The sequence below is a fragment of the Vespula pensylvanica genome, chromosome 19, assembly GCF_014466175.1.
Source record: "Vespula pensylvanica isolate Volc-1 chromosome 19, ASM1446617v1, whole genome shotgun sequence".
Lineage (NCBI taxonomy): Eukaryota > Metazoa > Arthropoda > Insecta > Hymenoptera > Vespidae > Vespula > Vespula pensylvanica.
In genome coordinates, this window is record NC_057703.1 from 3560163 (window position 1) to 3567562 (window position 7400).

The 7400-nt window shown below is 25.2% G+C and overlaps 1 long non-coding RNA gene and 1 other non-coding gene across 4 annotated transcripts in view; one reads left to right on the forward strand and one right to left on the reverse strand.

The window, feature by feature from the left end:
• Positions 1-5827, reverse strand: part of LOC122635823 — a 30590-nt gene extending 24763 nt beyond the window's left edge. For 2 of the 3 annotated variants that reach the window (XR_006328762.1, XR_006328760.1), the window contains exons 1-2: positions 5672-5827; positions 3358-3491 (exon numbers count right to left, since the gene is read on the reverse strand). This is a non-coding gene — a long non-coding RNA (uncharacterized LOC122635823). The remainder of the gene's footprint in view (positions 1-3357; positions 3492-5671) is intronic. The other variant, XR_006328761.1, reaches the window with a different exon arrangement.
• On the forward strand, positions 735-805 carry Trnag-gcc. The gene has a single exon. It is a non-coding gene; the product is annotated as a tRNA-Gly (tRNA).
• Positions 5828-7400: the final 1573 nt, after the last annotated feature.

Consider the following 7400-nt stretch of genomic DNA (forward strand, 5'->3'; position numbering starts at 1 on the left):
TTGACGTAAATTTTCATAAAATCATTTGATGAAAATATTAAATATTTTTCCATAAAATAAATTTTTATATATATATTTTTCTATAAAAGTGCAATTTGTGTAAATCTATTTCAATTCCTCCAGATCACGAATTCATATATTTATTAGATTAAAGCCAACAATTTTTTAAAATTTTCTTTACGTTGAAAAGATTAAAAGCAAAGAATGGTTTATATTTTGAAAACATGTTGATAAAGAAAAAATGAAAATGGAAACGTTTACTTGATCGTCATGAGTACTAATTTAAAAATAATAGATTTTGGATTATAATAATTTTCAAGTACCAGAATTTTTATCTGTGAAGTATTATCAAAAATTTTAGAAACCGTAAAAAATCGCAGAGGTATTTCAAACGAATATAATGCAGAAATTCGTGCAACAATGTTAAAAGAATACGAAAATCGATTTGAAAAACTGAAGCCGTTTTTTAACTTAAACATTTAAATAAAGATAAAAGATAACACATTTTTAAATTGGTATCTAATATATTCTTATTTTTTTCACATTTTTGGAGAGAAATTAGGGAACATTAAAATAATCAAATATCAGAAAATTATAACAGATAAAAATTTGATTAATGCGGAACAATAACGTTTTCTTTAATTAGATAAATGGGTGTAAAAAATATTCGTATAAAAAATAAATTCCAAATGAGAACTTCCTGTAATTTATTAATTAAATTTTTCGTAATCGAAGCATCGGTGGTTCAGTGGTAGAATGCTCGCCTGCCACGCGGGCGGCCCGGGTTCGATTCCCGGCCGATGCAAGTCTTTTTTTTCGATTTAGTTAAATAGAATCGTAATTAGTTTTTATGCAGAAACGAAATATAAAAAAATGGTATAATATATGTATTGTAACCTACAATGAAAAAACTGTGATACTTTGCGATAATCGAAAGAGGAAGATGTTCTTTGCCAATAGTTTAATAAAGATCAGTAGCCGCTTATAAATATCATTACTTCGTACTGGAAAAGTATTTTTAACAATTTGGTGAAATTTGATTGAAATGTTATTCATTTTCTATTTCTATAAACTAAAAAGATACTCACAAACGAAATATATCGCCATTATATAGATAAAACTGAGTAAAATGCTGAAAAATTAAAAATTCTATATCAAGTATTCATGTAATCGACATGGATTGATTATTCCGTAAAATAAAAGCTCGAATCAAAACGCTTTAACAAATTGAATGAATTAAATTATGAAATTTTGCAATATCCTTTTCTTATTCACCAAACTTATCATCGATTGATTATTATCTTTATAAACATTTCAATAATTCTTAAAGAAATAAATAGTTCAGACATGGGAACAAATTTAAATTTAAAAGATATTAAAGGAATTAATAAAAGATATTAAATAAATTTTATAATAGGTAATATTAATTTTAAAAACTCCGGATTTTTTGAAAGGCATTTGTGCTTTAAAAACCCATTGGGGAAAATGTATTAAAGCTGATGTAGTATATTTCAATCGAATACAATTTTTTAGATAAATGACATAAAATTTCTATTATTTTCAAAGAAAATCAATCTTTTGTATGTGCCAATCCAATAAATTTCACATCGTTTAATAAATCGCTTAATTAAAGCAGAGTTGATGTTACAAATTGATAAATGTTAATTTTTTAGAAAAAAAGTTAAATATTATATTTGGGTGAGATAATCCGTTGACGCAAGGGTTATATAGAGGTATAGAAAATATTTTTATCGCTAAAAATTTAAATATATTAGATATATTATTAATTTAGATATACTATCAGATATATTTTAAAAAGATTAACAATACGTATATCTTAAAATTTCTTAGATATAATTAGTTATTCACACTCGTATGAGATCATTTATATTTCAAAAGATTTTCTTTTGCTTAAACAGATCAATAGATTTGGGATATTTAATCGACAATTCGAATTTTATTGAAACGATCATTATTATTGAAAGACGACATGATATGACCAACGATTTGATACTGATCAGTAGCCTGCTCATACATACCATTATTTCATCTTTGGAAAATATTTTTAAAAATTTGGTGGAATACGATAGGTGTATATATATATATATATATATATATATATATATATATATATATATATCATCAATATATGCATGAGAAGTTGAAAATTCTACTTTATGCATTTATTGAATTGGCATGAGCCGATTATTTTGCACCATAATACTCCAACCGATATGTTTTAATTATGAAATTTTGCAATATCTCTCTTCTTATTCAATAGATGAATCAAGGATTGATTACTGTATTTATAAACATATTTACTATATTCTTCAATCTAAAAATTTTACATTAATCCCGCACATAACATTATACTGCGCTTCCATCTGTTTGTAAGATATTTTCGATAACTGTCCTTTCTTAATATCATAAAAATAGTAATTAAAACTATCGGGACCATGTAAATTAAATCTTTTTTCATCAAAAAATATCACTTATTGCCATCATTTCTACCGAAGAACGTGGTCTTTAAGGAATTTTAAACGATTCATTTTATGACGAGTTGTTAACGGTGGTTTTCTTTCGTATAATATGTTCACGTGTTTGCATAACATGACGTACATTTCTAATATGCGTTTCAATATCTATTCTTCAGCGATTTATTTCGCAATTAAACAGGAATTTAATGCCGCCCAAAGAATTATTCTTTTCTAGCGTATGGTTAACACTGACGATCGATCTCAGATCAAATCGCTGACGGTCCGTAAGATTTTATTTTTCAATAAATTGTAAATTATTTTTTAACTTTTCTTAAACAGCGAGAATAATTTTAAAAATATAGAAATTTTGATCTCTAAAAGCAGGAATTATGTTTATTTTTTGTTTACCAAGTTTTTTCTCGTCCCATGAGTGTGAAATATTTCGAAATTATTCAATTAACTTGACTTAAACTTTATTAAAATAACATTAATTAAATCAAACTACATGTAGTCGCACCGAAAGTTTAATGAATACTGGTAATTGTTATGAAAAGTCTAAGTGTGCTATCTTTTTGTCCTTCCTATTTCGCGACATATTCCCAGAAAGTAAAATAAAAACTATTACTTCTACCTTTAACCTTGTTTACTATGTTCTTAAGATGTATTGTTGACATAGAATTCAAAACAATTAAGAATATCTGAGCATATTCAAAATGTGAAAATATTACCTTTGTGCTATGTTTTTGTCCGTGGGTATATATACTTATTTTATATAAATATATATTTTATCTTACTTTGAGTATGATTCTCTTGATGAGAATTTTTGGGCTGAAAACTATACGTTACACACATAATTAGAACTCATTGTTAGTATACTTACATAACAAACAATTAATATCATAGACGTGATATTTCACGAATACAGATTAAGTCACTTTGTGGAGCATGAAAAAGAATCCTTGTCATTATACAATTCGTTGAAAGATCTTTTTGTCGTAAGTGGAAATATAACATCTGAAAAAAAAAATAAAAAATATTAGATTACATTCAAAATATTTGTTAACAATATCATATACAATATACCAAATAAAATTACATTGTTCAATAAATAGTTATACATTTCCTAGAGCATAATCCTTAATTAATAAAATGTTTTCAATAAAACATTGTAAAAGAAAAATCGGGATGTCGATAGTTCATTAAAATTTTTTGAGACAAGTATTTATTAATTATTTTCTCGTATAGAAACATAATAAAATAGAATTAATTTTATTAAAGTAAAAGCAATATAGAAAAGATAGAAAAACAATTTAAAAAGGAAAAAACGAATCAAGACAAAACGAGCATCGTCTTCTTGATTAAAAACAAAGTCATGAGATGAATATATTAAAAAATAGTTAATTTTTAAGTAATACCAATTTTATTTTATTCTATTTATTATTCGAGGTAAAATATTTAAAATAAATGCACAAAATCCTTTTGTCAATTTGCATTTTTATTAGCGACACCTTATTATTAGAAGGATAAATTTTTTAATTTAAACAACTTAATCAGGAAAAATTAAATTTGAAATAAATCAAGATAATTTCATAGTTGAAATTAAACGATTTAAACATCATGGTAAAAAGTTTTTTTATTAAAAATAAATTTTTTTAGAAAAGTACGATTTTATTCTAAAATCAGGAAATCTGTTTAATTTATAAATAAAATAAATAAAGAATACAGGAAGTATACACATACATACACACACAGAGAATATTATTATTATTAATATACAATTTTACTAATGATTTATATTTTTAATATCAGAAATAATCTCTCATAAATGCGGTATGTTTAATATTTATATTTCTAATATTCGAAAAAAAGATTAATAGTTTACAGATTAACGAAATTAATTTTTTTATATACCGAACATCGTATCATTAAGCAATGCTAAATTTGCAGTCGAATATAATATATATATATCTTGCTATATTTTTATTTGAATATGTAAATATTATATAAGAAGATTATTTTATTAGAGTGTTTTATATGTATGTATGTATGTGTGTGCATAATAATGTATAAAACAAAATTACACACACGCGCGCACGCACACGCACACGCACGCACACACACACACACACACACACATTAAATATTTCATATATATAGTATGAATACACGGTTGGAAAAAGAGAGACTTTTGGTAAATAATATGAGTACGATCCATCGATATATAATGTCGTCATGCCCTTTATAAAATGTATCATAAGTTTAGTAAACATTTCTTTATACTTATAGCAGAGAAAAGATCAATACATAAGTTTCTACGAGTTGTAAAATAAAATAACAGAAGAAATCATTAAAAAAAAATCTAAATAATAGAAGCTACATATACAAGAGTCTTACTTTTCACCTTGGTACTTCTTATATATATTATATGACGACAAAAGAATTCATACACATTGTTCGAAATCTTCCCGATTACTACATTTACGTATAGAAAAAATAAAAACAATATATAATTATAAAATACGTACTATATAATAATATGAAATATATAATCTTTATTTTATAATAAATATACGTTTACTTATTTTTATTCTGTAATAATTTTTCTATGATTAAATTTATAAAATATTCAACAACTTACAGAAAAATGTAAGGAATTAGTTATATTTTAAGCAATCCATAAATTAATAATTATTGATTGTAGTGAATAACATTTTACGATTGAATAGCTATATTTATAATTTGAAAATACCGAAATGACCTTGTAACCTGGTGACAAAACAAATAAAGGACACAAACAATGAACGTTTACAAAGAACAAAGAAATGAACTGATTTTAACGAAAATAAATTTGTTCCTTCAATAACATAAAATCGTATTATATGTATGTTACAAATATGTTACAAAAAATGTAGTAACTATTAAATTACGTTCATTATAAATCGAGCAAGACGAAAAACACTTTTTGAATTACTATCAATTTTTCAGTTAAATAAATGACAAACCAATAATTTGAAAATCATAAAAATGAGTTAAATAATATATTATAAACAAATAATGGAGATTCTATCAGTTAGAATTAGTTAAAATTGTAGAATATTGTATGTAATATTCATATCAGTTCACGAAACAAAAATTTTTCAAAATCTCTATATTAGTGAAACAAAGAAATATAAATAAAATATACAAGATTTTACCTAACAAGATAATGATAATTATTGAAGACAAAAAGTTTTGAAACTTTTCACCGTGAAGATTGCAACCATCATCCACAGAAACTCACAAGCGAATAGCAGTTTCATGACGACGACTAGCTTTTTGTAACAGAAATTCCAGATCAGCTATTGGTCTAATTCTATGGTCCAATCAGGAAAGTCGATAGTTCAGGAGTGTCCTATTCGGTCGAAGTGTCCCGCGTATACATATTGATCTCACATTTATATTCTATACAGCTGTTACATAAGTTTTTTGTCCTATTGTTAGAAATTGATTTTTAAACATTTAATAATTTAAAGAACAATATTCTGATAATTCGGACAAATACATATGTTCTCATTTGCTTTCCGAATATATATAAGAGAATCTATATAAATGGAATATAGTAAATATAGATAGTTTATGAACTTTCGAACAACAGTAATAACACACGATGGAAGATAGGACGTTTTTCAGGCTCATAATTGACTGCGGTAAAAGAAAGCTTGTCAAGATTATTATAATCAAAATGCTTTGATATAAGGTAATAATATACAATAAAATTGCAAATATATTTAATAAATATTAATTACTCAGAAATGTAAATATAAGTTATACTTTATTACTAAGTTTATCATACATATCGCATTTTACTGTATCATTTCAGTATATTGATTACTTACCGTTTACTTTATAATACTGCTCTAAATGCTGATTCTTATATAGTCTTATATGATTTATTATCATTTTTATAAAATGAGGAGATTTATTAACTGATTACCGATTTTACAAAATGTAGAATACAAATTTATTATTTAGTGATCGATTTTACAGGAAATAAAATATGAACTTATTAAATTTCAGCGATAAAAATATCGAACGTAAGTGAAGATAATTGTACGTAGGATGTAATATTACTATAATTTTGTCTTAACATGAACAATGTTAACATAAATAAACTTGTAAAATCTCCAATTATATTTACATCGCATATATTTGTTTATACCTCTTTCAATTCGTCTCGTTGAACGATCTATTTATAATTACATTCTGTCTTATTGATATGAATATTTATGTGTTTCGATATTAATCACTACAATATATAACTTTTCGACAGAATTATTGCAATGAGATACACTAGTCACCTTCTATATTCTTATTTTATAACAAAATTCCGTATATGCAACCTGAGTACTTTGATTGAGAGAAAGAGAGAGAGAGAGAAAGAGAGAGAGAGAGAGAGAGAGAGAGAGAGAGAGCGAGAGAGAGAGCGAGAGAGAGAGAGAGAGAGAGAGAGAGAGAGAGAGAGAACGCAAAATTTATTATTACTTTTTGTTTCAATCTTGGACAAAACAATTAAATTTGTGTGGTACTGCATACATTCCTACAGGAAGATTTCATTAATTTATCAGATTTCTTCTTTTCTTGACGAATCTTCTAAATGACTGTTAAACAGTAAGGAATATAACAAAACGAGATTTTTATTTACGAACAGATTCTGCCGTATCGAATTCAATGACCAGGACATGATCTTATGGACAGTATACTATTTGAAAAATGGCATTTATCGAGATATTGTACCAATCTCGCCGTATTTAATAATATAAAATTAAAGTTCCATAACGAAATGAATGCTCATATTCAGTCAATGCTCTTCTAGTCAATGATCATATATAATGCTCTATGACAATGTATCTACGAACCTAGCGAAAAGGTGAACTGATCTTAAAT